Source organism: Somniosus microcephalus, unplaced genomic scaffold (genome assembly GCF_052327205.1).
Source record: "Somniosus microcephalus isolate GS21.2 unplaced genomic scaffold, FLI_Smic_1.0 unresolved_chr1, whole genome shotgun sequence".
Taxonomy (NCBI): Eukaryota; Metazoa; Chordata; class Chondrichthyes; order Squaliformes; family Somniosidae; genus Somniosus; species Somniosus microcephalus.
This window is the reverse complement of record NW_028225179.1, coordinates 57,463,745-57,480,538: the sequence shown is the minus strand read 5'-3', so window position 1 is coordinate 57,480,538 and position 16,794 is coordinate 57,463,745. Positions and strand designations below refer to the sequence as shown.

Here is a 16,794-nt window from a genome sequence, read left to right as displayed (position 1 = left end):
CAGTGGAGGCCAGTTCATTAAGTATATTCAAGAAAGAGTTGGATACATTTCTTAAGGCTAAAGGGATCAAGGGATATGGGGAGAAGGCAGGGACAGGGTACTGAATTTGGGTGATCAGCCATGATCTCATTGTATGGCGGAGCAGGCTCGAAGGGGCCGAATGGCCTACTCCTGCTCCTATCTTCTATGTTTCTATGACAGCGGTGGAATTCGACCCATGTCCCACAGCGACTGGAACCTCAACACAGAATGGGAACTAATGCAGCCGCAGTCACATTAAAGAGGATTGTAGCCCTTTCACACGAGAAGAAACTCACCACTGGAGAGTCATAAAGAAGAAAAAAAAGGCCCCGCTGGGAGTCGAACCCAGGATCGCCTGTTTACTAGACAGGTGCTTTGACCAGCTAAGCCACAGAGCCAAATTACGCTCTCAATGCTTGCTTCCACTCACTGATATCTATCAGCTACCGGTCACTGACTGCTGGAGTCTGAGGCCGTTTTGTATTTCTCCATCTCTCTTGTCCACCTTGTGTCCCGATGCTGTCTGTATCTCTCACTGCGTTTATGTCAATGTCAATCTGTGAGTTGATTCTTAATGAATATCTGTGTTTGTGTCTTTCATTAAATAAATGAGGGGATCAGACAATTCTTCCTCTGACACTGGGGAACTAATGAGCTAACATTCATAATAAAATATTGTATATTGTGATACATTCCATCTTGAATGATTTAGGTTCAATTCTGTGCAAAAAGAAACTTTGACCCAAACGTGTTTCCAATCGGCCACCTTTTAGTTTGACGTCATAAAAGCCACCATTGCGCCTCAAGGTGATTCATAACTAATAAATAGAGAAGTCAAGCAGTGAAAGGGTATTTGTAGAAAGGGTTGTGAGACTGTGGAATGCACTGGCCCAGAGCAGCAGATTTAAAACAAGGTATAAAAACCTGCAGCTTGTGGGAGGAAGGGGAGAGAGAGGCAAGAGAACCGCAGGTAAGATCACATTGGAAGTCATTGGCACCGAATCTACTTTAAATCCCCCCACTATAGTTAAACACATTTAATGTCATATTCACAATTGATGCCTTTGAGCAATATATAATTTGTAACGAGGTCGCTGGTCTAAAATAAATGCTTTATATATTTGGACCCAGCCGCTGTGTTTAGGCTCTACCCTGAATACTTATCCCCAACCTAGAATCTGCTTATAATCTAGAAAAAAGGTCTCAGCAGCCGGCGGGCAGGGAGCAGAGGTTGAGGCTGATCTGTGTCATGTGGGAGCAGAACACAATATTCCTGCTGTTTATTTTCATTATCCTGCACAATATTCGATACTGTTCTCAACATCTTACACTCCTCTTAAATACCGGAGGGTTTAATTTATTGTAACGATCGCTGCGGCTCATTTCAATTTTATGAATTGGTAGCAAATTACATATCTCCAAACCAGTGACATCGTCATGGTCGAGATTAAACACTCAGAGAAGTGTCAGCGGCTCTTTGGTCTAGGGCTGTGATTCTCATTAGGGAATTTATATCAATTAATGCGAAACTTTTTAATAGAACCAGTTTCCTCGGCCTGGAGACATTCCACAAGTCTTCAAATGACAACTGACAGAAAATCAGTGCAGAGCCTGTGCTCAGTATATCGCAAGAAAACTGCAATTTTATTAATAAAAGCGGGAATTTAGGCAAAGATGTGTCGAAACTGTGAGGTAAATATGTAAATCCATTTGTTTCCAGAAGCCTGCTCCACATTTTCCACATTGTCAATCTAGGAGCACGGGCAGGACATGCGGTAAAGGGACTTTATTAAAGATTGTTTCTAGCGTTTGGAAACAGAAATACTGAAATATAAGGGATTTTGGATGATTCCTTTTGGATAATAAAGGTAGATCGTGGTTAGTGAGAGGTTAAGGCGAGGGATTGCTAATCTAGTTGGGAGATACGTGGCCTGAAAATGTTCAGTCCACAAGTTAGACAATCTTTTCTCTCCCTGTTTGGTAAAAATTCTCCTACTTTCTCAAACTAATATTTCACCCAGCTGTAATGGAATGAAGATCGAATCGAGATCTCCTTCCTCCCTTCCGTCCCTCAATCCTACATTCCCTTCCAACTTGTTCGCAATTTCCTGCCTCACTGGACAATGAGCCTGATTCTGATGTTAACTCTCTGATCGATATCTTGTCATTTCCAGTTCTAACCTCGTCTTTTTGCAGATTTTTTAAAATTTGTTTGATTGAAAGCTCTCCAACATGTAATAAAATCGTCCATTTAAAGGCTGTCAGATATAACAGGCGTTTCAATGGTGAGGGGAATCTTTAGAGGAACAGAACAACTCCTGCAGCAATAGAAACAGAGTCAGTGCCCAGCTCTACTGTTTGGGGCAATCCTCGTCTCCTCCTGCTTCATTTTCAAATCGATAGGAGAAGCTGAGAGCGAACTCCAATCTACACGGGCTTTACAGCGCTTGAAAGATTAACGGGAAAAGCAAATGATGAGGGAGCTGGAAAAATGTGTTAAACTTATCCTTTGAAAATTTATTTAATTTCAAACTTTTTGTCGACCTTAGGCCAGCGCAGTTTTCTGATTGGCACCAAGTCTGTACATCTTATTTCTGTTCAACTTTATTCTGCTCCCGCTCTTCATAAATAACACAGCGTCCCGCGCCATGGGTATTCAAAGACCTTTCAATTATGGCCAACCTCCTGTAATCGCGGCTTTCACCCACTAGCGCTCTTAACCCTTATCCTTTATTTGTTTCAATCGCACACGTCAACAGACCTGTTAAGATTAAAGCGGAACGCTTTCGATCTTACTGCAATGGGCCAATATTTAACACTTAAACCCTCGATCGCAGCTAGGTAGCGCTGCCCGTCATTCACGCACCTCAACAGTTTTGGAGAAGCGCCAACCAGCATGAAAAAACCCCCCAGTTCTTCAGTTAACAGGCACTCTATCACAAGATTCCCCAAGGAAATTTCGTGAACAATCGGGCACCTGCCCTTCCAAAGGCCCCGCTTTCGCAATGCTTATCTGTGGAGCAGTCCCACATATTTAAATGTATCGACTAGTTTCAAGGTACTAATATGCATTGGTGCGAATGGGACATGTGCCCTCAGGAACAGCGGTGGTAGCAGAGAAAATTTAACGTCGTAAGAAAAGGAAAGACTTACATTTATATAGCGCCTTTCACGACCACCGGACGTCTCAAACCGCTTTACAGCCAATGAAGTAATTTTGGAGTGTAGTCACTGTTGCAAGGTGGGAAACGCCGCAGCCATATTGCGCACAGCAAGCTCCCACAAACGGCAATGTGATAATGACCAGATAATCTGTTTTTTTTATGTTGATTGAGGGATAAACATTGGACAGGACACCGGAAATAACTCCCCTGCTCTTACTTCGAAATAGTGCCATAGGATCTTTTACATCCACCAGAGAGAGCAGGCGGGGCCTCAATTTAACTTCACATCCAAAATATGGCACCTCCGACAGCGCAGCACTCGCTCAGTACTGCACTGGAGGGGCAGCCTGGATTTATATGCTCGAGTCCCTGCAGGAGGAATCTGAACCCACGGCCACCTGCCTGAGAGGCCAGTGTGCGCCCCACTGAGCCACAGCTGATGCTAAGTAGGTGAAAGTGAACGTCAGATTAAGGGAAAACTGCAGGAAAGTGACAATGAAATGAAAGGAGGAAAGTGAAGAAGGGCTAATGGTTGTAGAAGGAAGAAAAAGTTGGAAGTGGAGAGTGTGAATTATGGAGAATAAGGCACAGGTATATGAAAGCGTGGGGTTTTCAAGGAATAAATAGGTTTCACCACAAACAAGACAGATTTCTTCTTTTAATAAATACTGATGATTCTCTGAGTTTTATTAGCAGGTGCTGCAAGGGACAGAAGATGTAAAGCAAGTTGTGCCGTGACTCGGATTCCAACCGAGGTTGCTGCAAACACAACGCAGAGTACTGACCACTATACGATCACGGTGCCGCAGATCATCCTTCTACCAATTACTGTAAATCTGTGCCCCATGGTTATTGATCCTTCTGCTAAGGGAAATAGGTCCTTCCTATCCACTCTATCTCGGCCCCTCATAAATTTATACCCCTCAATTAAATCTCCCATGAGCCTCCTCTGTTCCAATAAATCAACTCCGCCTATCCAATCTTTCCTCATTGGCAAAAGAACCAGAGGGGAGATGAGGAGATTTTGTTTTACGTTGCGAGTTGTTATGATCTGTAATGCTCTGCCTGAAAGGGTGGTGGAAGCAGATTCAATAGTAACTTTGAAAAGGGAATTGGATAAATACTTGAAGGGGAAATGTTTGCAGGGTATGTTGGGAAAGAGCTGGGACTGATTGGATAGCGCTTTCAAGAGCACGATGGGCCAAATGGCCTCCTTTTGTGATGTATGATTCAATGTTTCTGTGAAAGGTTTTCTGAAAGTATTCATGCAAATGAGGCGGATCAGTTGCCCGCTCCACTATCCTGCTTTATTTTAGTGTATTTGTGCCTGTGCTATTTCAAACTAATTGAAACGATTCAGAATTCGCTACCCAGGCAGCTCGAAGGTGGAGACCACTGACGGCGCGGTGGCCAAGTTTTAAGGCGTCGGTCTTGTAAACCGAAGATCATGGGCTCGACCCCCATCCGTGCCTGGAGAGGTTTTATCACCATAAATGTGACTTTTCTCCTGATGAACTCTATCAAAATCGTTCATCATTTTGAACATTACTATCAAATCTCTTCTTAGCATTCTCTGCTGGATAGATAGAGAAACAGAGATGGAGAGACAGGCACACAGACAGGGAATTAATCTGAGTCAGATAGAAAGATAGTGAAAGAGAGAGAGAGAGAGCGAGACAGCAGGGAGAGAAACAGAATACGAGGCAGAAAGAGGGACAGAGAGAGAGACAGAAAATGAACAGACAGAGAGTTACGCAGAGAGGGAGAAACGAAGATACAGCCTCAGAGATAGCGAGTCATTGGAGTGCACAGCATCTGAAATAGAACATTATAAAATGTTAGAAATAACTACGAATGAAGCTGCCATTATTCACCGTTTCCACATTGCGCGTGTCTGCCTCTCTCTCCGAGGAGCCCATCTAAGGAGGAGACCTTACAGGGAGCCTGTGGTCCCAGTGTAAGTCATCCCGGGACAGGCTGCGATTGCATGTCGCTGTTCAGTTATAAAGAAGGAGGGACACCGCCTGGTAGAAATTCAGACAGAGAAAGAGAGAGAAACAAACAGACAGAGTCAGCGAGAGAGAGAGAGAGAGAGAGAGAGAGAGGGAAAGAAAGGAAGAAGCTGTTGCTAATTTGCTGTAGTTTCCCAAGTCCAGGGCGGGAACACCAAGTTCTAACACAATTGGCGGTAAAGCGCTTTGGGACGTTCTGAAGTCGGGAAACGCACGACCTTCCGTTGATCATCTTTACAAACTGTTGGGGATAACAATTAAGTAGATTGGCAAGGACGTCTATATCTCTCTCCCGGTCTGTCCCTCTCGCTCCCTCTCTCTCTCTCTCTCTCTCTCTCTCATACCCGCAGAATAGCGAATCAGAGGGTCAAAGATGGAAACAGATTTGTGTTTCTGTCCTGTTTTAAAACCGCAAAATGAAAGAATCCCGCAATGACGGCTCAGGCAGAATTGTTTCTGTGGGGAGTTTGACCTTCTGCCAGAGGTGGCGAGGCTTCGCAAAAATAATTGCAGTAAAGTCTGGAACCTAAAGCAGGTGCGGATCTATGAAACTATCAGACGCTTTACATCGAATGTAAAGCACAGGAAAAGGCCATTCGGCACAACTGGTCTCTGCTGGCGTTTATGCTGCACACGAGCCTACTCCCAGCCCACATCTTCTAACTTTCAGCATATCCTTCTATTGCTGTCTCCCTCATTAACTTATCTAACTCCGCCTGAAATGCATCAATGCTATTTACCTCAACTATTCCTTATGGTAGCACGTACTTTGAGTAAATAACTATCTCATGAACTCCCTATTGGATTTATTGGTGACTATCTTATATTGATGACTTCTAGCTTTACTTAGTATGACACAAGAGCTTTCCAATCCCCGCCAGTGACTGGAGACCGGGAAATCCGTCAGGAACAGCATTCACCGCCAGGGCTGAATTCTTGCTCGGTTTAACTGCCTGTTGTCAGCAGACTGCAACACATCCAATGGTGAAAATGAGCGACAATATCTGGAAACAGTTAACAGGTCAGTGTGTTACAGAGTGGAATGGACAGTAGCTTAACTATCTTAATTATATCACTACTTTATCTTCTATATCCAAAAGAATACAAGCCTAGTCTGTGCCACTGTTCTTGATAATCTAAATATTTCAGCCCCGGTATCATTCTGGTCAATCTGCATTGCACCCGCTCCAAGGCCAATATATCATTCCTGAGGTGCGGTACCCGGAACTGGACGCAGTACTCCAGATGTGTTCTAAGCAGAACTTTATACAACATATGAACATAGGAACAGGAGTGGGCCATTTAGCCACTCCAGCCTGTTCCGCCAGTCAATGGGAGCATGGCTGATCTGCGACCTAACTCCATAAACCCGCCTTTGGCCCATATCCCTTAATACCATTGGTGAACAAAAATCTATCAATCTCAGATGTAAAATTAACATTTGACCCAGCATCAATTGTTGTTTGTGGAAGAGAGTTCCAAACTTCTACCACCCATTGCGTGTAGAAATGTTTCCTAATTGCACTCCTGAAAGACCTGGCTCTAATTTTTAGACTATACCCCCTAGTCCTGGACTCCCCAACCAGTGGAAATAGTTTCTCTCTATCTATCCTATCTGTTCCCCTTAATATCTTGAATACTTCGATCAAATCTCGCCTTAACCGTTAAATTATCAGGAATACAACTGTAATTCGTGTAATCTCTCCTAATTTAACCCTTGGAGCCGGTTTTCAATCTGGTAAACCTACACTGCACTCCCTCCAAGGCCAATATATGTGTAGCTTTAAAAACCTCTTATAATAATTTTTCCGTGAGTACACAAACCATGCTGGGTACAGGTATATTATGTATAGTTAAACAGGTTTATTAAGCATTTAACCTCCAGTAGAAAGAAGTAATACTGAACAAGAAGATAGTCACAGTCTGTTCGTTGAACCCTGGTTTTCCTTCCGAGTGACTGTGTAGCAGTCTCCTGATGTATCTTGCTGTGTTCTGTTGACTGAAGCTCGCTTCTTTGGGTTCTTGCTGTGTTCTGTTGACTGAAGCTCCTATCAATCTCTGGTTGCATGGTGCGCGCTACTTTCACTGTTCAAAACCTGTATCTTTATACCCTTTTTCCTCTCGTTTTGCCTACGGGGTTGCAATTAACCCTCTGACATCTGGCAAAAGTATTGCTTCCCTCGTTAGCCATCTTATGACCTTGATAATCCCACTAGGTCTCTTTCTGTGCACAACAAAGTACCCTTACCTTAGATGTTCACTTTTCACAGAACATTTCTTATAATGTTTCCTAAACATTCTGTCCATCCTATAGCTTTGCCAATGAAGGATGTCTCCAACTCATAACTCTTTCTCTAGTTCTTGTCTCTTTAAGCATAATATTACTGAAATCCTCGACCCCACCAGTCTCCATAAACTTAGCACTACATTCCATTACTTCAGTAATTGAAAACACAGCAGTTTCAGTCAGGTTTGCATAATATTCCATCCTGCTTTTCTCTCAGCCATTCGCCATTTTATACAGATTTTTAGGCTTTTAACATACAATTTCACATATTATAGTTCTTAATAATGTTTACTAAAACCTACAGGTACACCCTATCCTACATATGGTTACTAAGATGTGGTATCTCAGAGCTGCTCACAGTGCTCTAGGTGTGGTCCAAAACCTCACCCAATCGACCCGGCAGAGTCCTGCTCACTTGCTTGTACTCAAAGTGAGACAGCTGCCCACAGAGTAGTCAAGCAACAACCTGACATTGTCATACTCAAAGAGTCCTACTCAAACAATCACTACTTTCAGCCAACATCCCAGACCCCTCCATCACCATCTCTGGGTATGTCCTGTCCCAACGGCAGGACAGGCCCACCAGAGATGGGGGTCACATGTCCCATTCGTACCAATAGTCATTGGTGCAAGAATCCAGGCGATACATTTAGATCTACCTGACAGCAAATTCTCCAATCACTGACCCAGCACTGTGTGTTTTACCTCCGCAATCATTAGTGCGCTGGTTTTGTGATATTCAATTTGTCGTGTAACCACAAGTCTCATCGCATCAGTCATTACAATAATGTTACGCCTCTGATATTTAACTGTAATAGAAGATGTTGAGAACAGTACGAGTACTCTGCAGGATAATGAATATAAACAGCAGGAATATTGCAATAAAAATAGAAAATTTTGGAAACACTCAGCAGGTCGGGCGGCATCTGTGGAGAGAGACACAGAGTTATCATTGCAGATCGATGAGCTTTCATCAGAACTGGAACAAGTTAGAAATGTAGCAGGTTTTAAGCAAATAAAATGCCAGGCAAAGGGGGAGCGGAGGAAAGAACAAGGGGAAGGTCTGTGATAGCTTGTAAGGCAGGAAAGATTAAATGACAAAAGGGGTGATGGTGCAAGGCTGTAGGGGTGGTATTGGGAGAAGCAAAGCAACAAAAGATGGGTCCAGAGGAGGTGTAACTGGCAACAGCAGAGTCATTACCAACAGCTGCTGTCCACAAAATGGGAACAATGGATATCAACTGAAATTGATGAACTGAAATTGATGAACTGAAATTGAGTCCAGATGAAAAAATGAGGTGCTGTTCCTCAAGCTTCCGTTGAGCTTTATTAGAACAGTGTAGAAGGCCGAGGACAGAAGGTCAGAGTCACGCTTGTGGTCTGGTTGAAGCTGTTCCACAAATTGATCACCCAATCTGCATTTGGTCCACCGAATGTAGAGGATACCACGGTGTGACCAGCGAATACCGATTACTACATTGAAAGAAGTTCAAGGACTTTGCTGCTTCACCTGGAGCGAGTGTTTGGGGCCCTGGATGGTGGGAAGGGAGGAGGTCAAAGGGCAGGTGCTACATCTCCTGCGCTTGCACGGGAAGGTGCCGTGGCAAGAATCAGCCTCAGCATCTGCTCCCTGTTCACTGGCTGCTGAAAGTTTAAATATATCCACCCAGAGGCAGCGTTTAATCTCCTGTATTGCTCAAATGCTTCAATATATCAATATGGCAATAATTGTGGTTATAATACAGTGGGGGATTTAAAGCAGATTCTGGGGCAATTGTTTCCAAGGTGATCTTACCTGTGTCTCTCTTGCCTCTCTCTCCCCTTCCTCCCACACGCTGCCAGTTTTTATCCCTTGTTTTAAATCTGCTACTCTGTGCCAGTGCATTCCAGTCTCACAACCCTTTCTACAAATACCGTTTCAATTCTAAGTTTATTGGTTCCGGGTATAGAAGATCAAAAGAAAAAGTCCTGCATTTATCTAGGATGTCCCAAAAAGCTTTACAGCCAATGAAGCACTTTTGCAGGTGTAGTCACTGTTGTGATGTAGGAAACGCAGCAGCGAAATTGCGCACAGCAAGCTCCCACAAACAGATATGAACAGATATCCTGTTTTAGTGATATTGTTTGAGGGACAAATATTAGTCAGGACACCGGGGATACCTACCCTGCTCTTTGTCGAAATAGTCTTTGCTGTCCACCTGACAGGCCAGACAGAGCCGCGGTTCATAGTTTCATCCAAAGGACGGCATCTCCGATAGTGCAGCACTCCCTCAGTATTGCACTGAACTGTCAGCCTAGATTTTTGTGCTCAAGTCTTGGAATAGTTAGTGGATTTCAGGAGACGGGAGGAATCTCTCCCAAGCTCCACCTTAAACTCTGCACAGACATGTCCCATCAACCCTTCATTTTCTTTGCATGTATCTCTCTATCTCTCCATAACTGTTGTTTTTTCTCAATCTTTTTCCCCTGATGGACTTCGCAGGCTTCCTTGAACGGCCACTGCTGATCTAACCTGTAACACCAACAGAAAACGGTAAAGAAACAAATAATGACTGAGGCGGCAGGGAAAGTAATTCAGAAAAGTACAGTGGAATGAATTAAATATTTCAAGTAGGTGCGCAGATTGAAGCTGGCCTGTTCTTCAATCACAATTCAGGCGATCTCATTGGCCATTCTCATTCTCCGAAGGGCATCAATGAACCAGTTGTGGTTTTGCTGCAAAATTTCACCACCGGAAGCTGGCTAAATAACGACTGCTGGTGGGACTCAAACCCACAACTTTTGAAAGATTTTCAGCGGTTATTAACTCGAAATCCAATGCACAATCCACTGCGCCACAGAACCGGTGACAGAGTAGAGATTCACATTACTCATTACACTGATAGTCATTGTCGTCAAGTACAGATTTTCTCCTAATCTCTCTGCTGCTCTTCTTGTCGCTCTCACTGTCAATCTTCCTGCCTATCGCTTTGTCTCATTCTCAATATCTCGCTCTCAATTTCTCTGTCTGTGCCTTGCTGTGTGTCTCTCTGCCTTTCTCTGTCTCTCGGTCTCTCTCTCTGCTTTTGTCTCTCTTCCGCTCCCAGTAGGGTTGTAAACACTTCAACCTAAGTCTACAGATATGTGGTACAGGTCGGGAAGACTCAAGGCTTGGGGACACCGAGTGTCTGTAGGGGCAGAACAGCAGTTTAATCAAGTAATGCCCCGCAGCAACCATGACACAGCTCAGGTAAACTTCGTCATTTCTTGTCAGGACAGGATGAGCCCTCCCCAGTAGGGGCTGAGCTTTTCTGATTACAGGCAGTGTAGTGGGGAAATGGTCGGCAGTTGGAGCTCCGGTTTTGGAAATGTTGACATATATCAGATGCTCCACTTGTGGGGTGTCCAAAACTAGGGGTCATCAATACTCGATAGTCACTGACAAATCCAATAGGCAATTCAGAATAAACTTCTTTCCTCAGAGAGTGGTTAGAATATGGAACTGGCGGACACGTGGAGCGTTTGAGATGAATAGATGCACTTCAGGGGAAGCTGGATACACAGATGAGGGAGACAGGAACAGAAGGTTATGCTGATCGGAGGAGATGAAGCAGCTCGGGAGGAGGCTGGTGTGGAGCAGAAACACCGACACACACCAGTTGGGCCCAATGCTCCGTTTAAGATTAGTAAAAGTCAGCGTCATTCTACGTAATTCCCGCCTTCTGTTTGGCTTCGTTCTTTGAGGGAATGGGAATATCGACAATGTTGGAAATGTAGATTCAGCTTCTGTCAGCAAACTTCAGCGGAAGAGCAGCTCCCACCACTGGATGCAGAGATACCGGAGAGACTGAGGACTCTGGGGGAGGGATGTCCGCGTGTTGCACAGACTCAGGACATTAGGAACAGCTATCGCCCAGTGTGTAAAACGGCCACAGACCGACTCGACCCTGCAAATTATTCGGGTAAGATTACGCGCAGCAGCAAAGATCAGTTGCCTTCTCCAGTAGGTTTGGCGGGTTCTGCCAGTCTGAGAAATAGCAGTGGAGAGAATGCGGAGCAATTTCAAGGTCAGCGCTCTGAGAAAAGAGAGGATTAAAGAACAAAAAGCAGATTTAGAACTTCTGATCAGGTCCGCCGCGAGCAGGTTTTGAGCCTCAGCTAAACAAACCCCGAGACTTTCGAATCCAACATCTTAACCACTCGGCTGTCGTATCTGTAACCGCCTCCCTTTTAAGGAGACCCAGAATGATCCCGGACTGATTCACTTCTGTTCATGTTTCTGTCCTGGACAAACAAGTGAATTGCAGCTGTCAATAATAAAACGGATTGGAGGGAACTTCCTGCATTAATCAAACCACCAACAGCCTCCAGCTGTCAATCACCTCTCCCCATCAGAGAGAGAGAGAGAGAGAGAGACAGTCAGAGAGCTTCCTGCATCCGGCCCTGAGCCGGTTACACTCACCAGCTGCTCACTCACACCCCGCTGTCAGAAAAACTGAACTTTCTACCGAGACTCTTCAAATACAGTCTATGAAATGAGAAAAGATCAAAGTTCATCAAAATTATTTTGAATGGAACAAAAGTTAATAAACTTTCCACCTTCACTCGGTTACCATGTTTGGCATTCCTTCAATCGGTAGAATAAATTATCGGCTGTAAGAATTTTTTCCACTGGAGTGATTAATTTTTGTGTGAGGAATGTACCAGCATCGTAAACCAGGGGAACGCGCCGACCGAGCTGTGCCTTGATCGCTTCTGGGCAGTCGGACAGTTCGCCCTTCACTCTGCTCTGATTCGCTTTCCAAAAGCGGATCGACAGATCCTCAAATCTGCTGACTGGGTTTTCTGTTTTTGGTTGCTTTCGATTTGTCCCGCTCCTGACTCGCAATGTATTCCAGACCTCGGAGCAACCCGCCTCCTTGCATCGTGTCACAGCCTCGATTGAAAGCGGCCCACAGCAACCCCAACCTCGTCACCTACCCGCTGACACATCGGGGTCACACTCTGCTCCAGTGAGATTAATGTCCAGAGCGGGTTCAAGGTCGAATGCAATTGCGAGCAGAGCAGATCACTTGAGAGCGAAACAACTTTGCCTTTTGTACCTGTCTTCTAAAATCTTCACTGCTGCACTCAGACAGTTCATGGGGACAATAATGTATCCCAATAAGTTGATCCCAATTCAGCCGATCTCAGGGGTGCATAAAGCAAAATGTGAAGTTTCTGCATTGGCTGGAATCGAACCCGGGTCTAACACGGCAGGCAAAAAGCTTCACTTGAAACAGGCAATGTCCGCACAGACCCGCGCTGCAGGTGTCCAGTTAGAAACGTGTCTGAAATGACATGCAGTCGGACAGAGCTCCTGTGTTGACCGACCCAATCTGATCTATAGCCGCAGCACCGGCCGCTTGCAGCTGCGATCACCGAATGTTTAAGGCGTTCGACGTGAATTTGAGCGGGATATTTCTGTGCAGATGCGAATCCTGTCCCCAACGCTGCTGGTTCAAGCTCTCTTCCTGAACCGGTCTGAAAGGATGGCTGATCAGCTCTGGGAGGTGGTGCGGTGCTGTGCTGCCCGTCACTACTGTCAGTTAGGCTGCATGTGTCCAGTGTGAAACCTGTCTGAGCACCCAGCAGATTGACTTTAGTTTACCATCTTTATAATTTGTTTTCCAAGAGTTGCCCTGAGCAGGTGGTGAGCTTCCATCTTGAGAGCGGTTCACCAATCCAGCTCCGAGGGAAAGTGGGCTGTGACTGGAGTCACTTGTGTAGCAGGAAGTGTCGGGGCGGCAGGTTCCCTTCCTGAAGGACATTAATCAACAAGTTGAGGTTTTGCTGTAAAAATCACGTTGTTGAGCCCCGGAATCAAATAGCCCTGACCTGAAACAGGACTCGAACCCACAAGTTCTCAGTACTGCATCTTGATTCATTCATTCATTACTTCACGGATCCAATGAGATCTCCAGTGCGCCACAGAGCCGATTACATCACAAAGCCTTTTCAGTTACCCGGCTGGTTGGTTTTCACGTTGCTCCTGTGACGCTCGGACAATGTGGGGAAATCAGCACAAAATCTGCTTTTCTCCTATTTAAAGGAATGTTGTTTTCTACAGTGTCCATAAGCTGTGAGAAGGTGAGTTTTTACTAACAATAAATGGGGCTTGTTTGGGATTTGAACCCGAGATTTATCACATTTACAAGTAGAAGAAATTCTCAAAGCGAGAGTCACACCCCTAAACCAACGAGCCACTGACAGAGCACCTTGCTCCTCATGAAGCATTACATCCTCAGAGTGAAGAAAGGTATTCGGCCCCTCGTGCCTCTCTGAAAGAGCTGTCTAATTAGTCCCACACCCCATAGTAGTACAAATGTTTCCCTTTTGAAGTATATATTCGTAATTTGAGACATGACATGCGCTGAGTGCAGCATGTTTCGGAGCAAAAGGTGATATTGGACCCGACGTTTAAGATGATTGATACCAGACCAGAGGTGACAGGAGGAAACTCAGCGAGTTGTTGTGACCTGCAATGCACTGCCTGAAAGGGTGGTTGAAGCAGATTCAATAGCAGCTTTAAGAAGAGCGTTGGCTAAATATCAAAAGGGAAATCATTTACAGATCTATGGGGAAAGTGCAGATGAGAGGGAATAATTGTGCAGGACTTTCATAGACCAGTACAGGCACGATGGATCGAATGACCTCGTTCTGTGCTGTATTCCTGGCCCGCCTCACATCTTCCACCCTCCGTAAACTTCAGGTGATCCCAAACTGCTAACTCGCACCTAGTCCCCTTCACACATCACCCCTGAGCTCGCTGACTTACACTGACTTCCGGTTAAGCGATGCCTCGATTTTAAAACGTTCATTCTTGTTTTCAAGTCTCTCCACAGCCTCGCCCCTCACTATCTCTGTAACCTCTTCCAGCCCTAAAACTCGCCTTCTTTATTGCAACACGGTGGGCCTCAGGAACCTAAGAGTCCACGTGGAACAGTTAATAAGTATATAGTTTGCGGAAACACCAATTGTACCTTCTGCTCCCGTCGAAATAGCGCACAGCAAAAGCATTAGTTGCGGCTCGAACTCAAAACTTCGGCATTTTTCTTATAGTTAGAGTTAGATAAGTACCAGCACGCTAACCAATTGCACCACTAGAGCTGCACTTCAAAGGTGCAAGTTTTCCATGCTCATTTCAGGTTGTCCAATCGTGCGGGGGTGCAATGTTGTTTAATTGAGGTGCATTGGCTGGGTTTATATGAATGTTTGAAGCAGGAGTTACTCTCATGTGTTAGCGAGCTGGTGAATTTACCAAAGGCCGCACCAGATTCCTGGTGTCATAAGCAGTAAACATTTTACCCAACTTCTACAATGCAGTCTGCAAAATGAAAACCGATGAAAATTCATCACAGGAAAAACACAAAAAACGTTTTAAAGTTTTGCCCATGATTCGTTAACCATGTGTGTTACCGGTTGCTTAATGACGATTACAACAACGGTTTCACACACTCTAATGAGTTTTAGGTAATAGAATATACAGTTTTCCTAAAATTAACTCCTTGACGTGGAATGGAATCCGTATTGCTGGGTAAGAGTATTTGTAGATGACAATTGCTGTTCTGAGCTGTTCCTCTCATTATTTCAAGAGCAGCGGTTTCCGAAGTGTAGCGGTTATCACTTCCATCTAAATTACAACAGGTCCCTGGTTCAATCAGCTCTTGTAGGTAGAGATTTAAAAAATACATTAACAGCCGCGCAGTATTCTCCTTTACTCCATACAGTTCTGTGCACACTCAAAGTCTACAGAGATACCGACAGTGTGAGAGATCATTACAGAATCCTGCAACGTTGCCTCGGTCAATAGCAACAGTTTGGAGCCGCATTTCAGATGCGGCAGCAAACCCATGAGTTTGTTTGCTGTTCCCCAGCTCCCGGAGTGCGTGAGGCTGCGACAGCAGCAGCGTTCAGGCCGCCTGTCCGGCCCCGCTCTCTCCAAGCGCCCGCTGCTGGTGGAAAGCAGCCATTGCAGCCTCAGAGAGCGTAAACTGCCCATCGCTGTGAAACAAGATATCACTGAAGCAGAGGAGCGCAGAGATTTGCATCTGTCGCATGCAGATGAGGATGTCAAGGTTGATATCGATCGACTCATTGCTGTTGGAACCGCTGAAATTGAATCTTTCTCTGGCAGATGTTGCAGGTTTACGTATGAAAATTGCCCTCGAGGTGCAATCGACAAATTTGGAGATGCCGTGTAGTGGGACAAGTTAAAGGATCAGCACAGTTAATGCCGAGAACAATATAAACAGTAGCTCAAGCTGATGAACCTTCCACTGGTGAAAATCATGGACGGAGATTTAGAGGAACGACAGCGGGAAGGACTGTACTGCGATTCTCACACTTCTCCAAGTACATTCTGGGCAAGACATCGACAGTAAAAAGAGGGCTTGGAACCGGAATGGAACTGTGGGCACACATGTCAGTCAAAATGCAATGGAAAATACATGAAAAATCCATTTGATTTTACATTTGATAACCAGTTGATTGGTTCTGTAATCTAGACAGTGTGACTCTTTAGTCAAGTTGTATGAATCTCGCTTTGGCGATTGTAGATTGAAATTTGTGAAAGGTCCCGCATGAGCCCCTTTTTAACGTCGACTTCTAATATCGGACTTGCACTCAAAACGTGTTGTAATCCGCCTAAGAAATGATAGTTCAGGACCCAAATCATTCTCCATCAGTCTCCAGCGGCTTTGGAGGAAAGTCAATGCAAACTGCCATGTAAATATCATGGCTTTAAAGACAATCAATTAAAGTATTTTTTTAGCAAACAATCACTAGTGATGGCTGTAAGTATATTTGTGTGTGTCCATATTAGATACAAATGTATTTGTGAGTTGCTATTGTGTTAGATGTAAATGGTTTTGCACCACTGTTCGGTACAAATATATTTAGATGTATCTGGATTATTTATTAATGTATTGAGTGGTGGAATCTGTGTCAGTTATAAATGTATTTCTGAGCCCTGCAAATGTCCAGTCCGGCCCCATTCTACCTTCTCATTGCCCCCACGTGGGACACGGCAGACCAACTGTTACATTCGGATTCAACTTTTGCTTTTATTGATAATTAGAAAATGTGAGATGTAGAAAGTAATAACCCTGCATCCGTCAGCCTCTCTGATACCTCTTGAGCGTCCCTTACTCTGTCTGATAGGCCCTGAGCGTCCCGTACCCGCTCCAGAACCTTTTGAGCATCCCTTACCCTGTCTGGTACATCCGGAGGCTCCCTTACACTGTCTGGTACATCCGGAGGCTCCCTTAGCCTGTTTGGTACATCCGGAGTG

At 44.8% G+C, this 16,794-nt stretch overlaps 2 non-coding genes across 2 annotated transcripts; one reads left to right on the top strand and one right to left on the bottom strand.

Annotated features, from left to right (window-relative positions):
* Positions 1-345: 345 nt before the first annotated feature.
* Positions 346-419, bottom strand: trnat-agu (transfer RNA threonine (anticodon AGU)). The gene has a single exon. It is a non-coding gene; the product is annotated as a tRNA-Thr (tRNA).
* A 4,166-nt stretch (positions 420-4,585) lies between these two features.
* Positions 4,586-4,657, top strand: trnat-ugu (transfer RNA threonine (anticodon UGU)). Its single transcript has one exon. It is a non-coding gene; the product is annotated as a tRNA-Thr (tRNA).
* Positions 4,658-16,794: the final 12,137 nt, after the last annotated feature.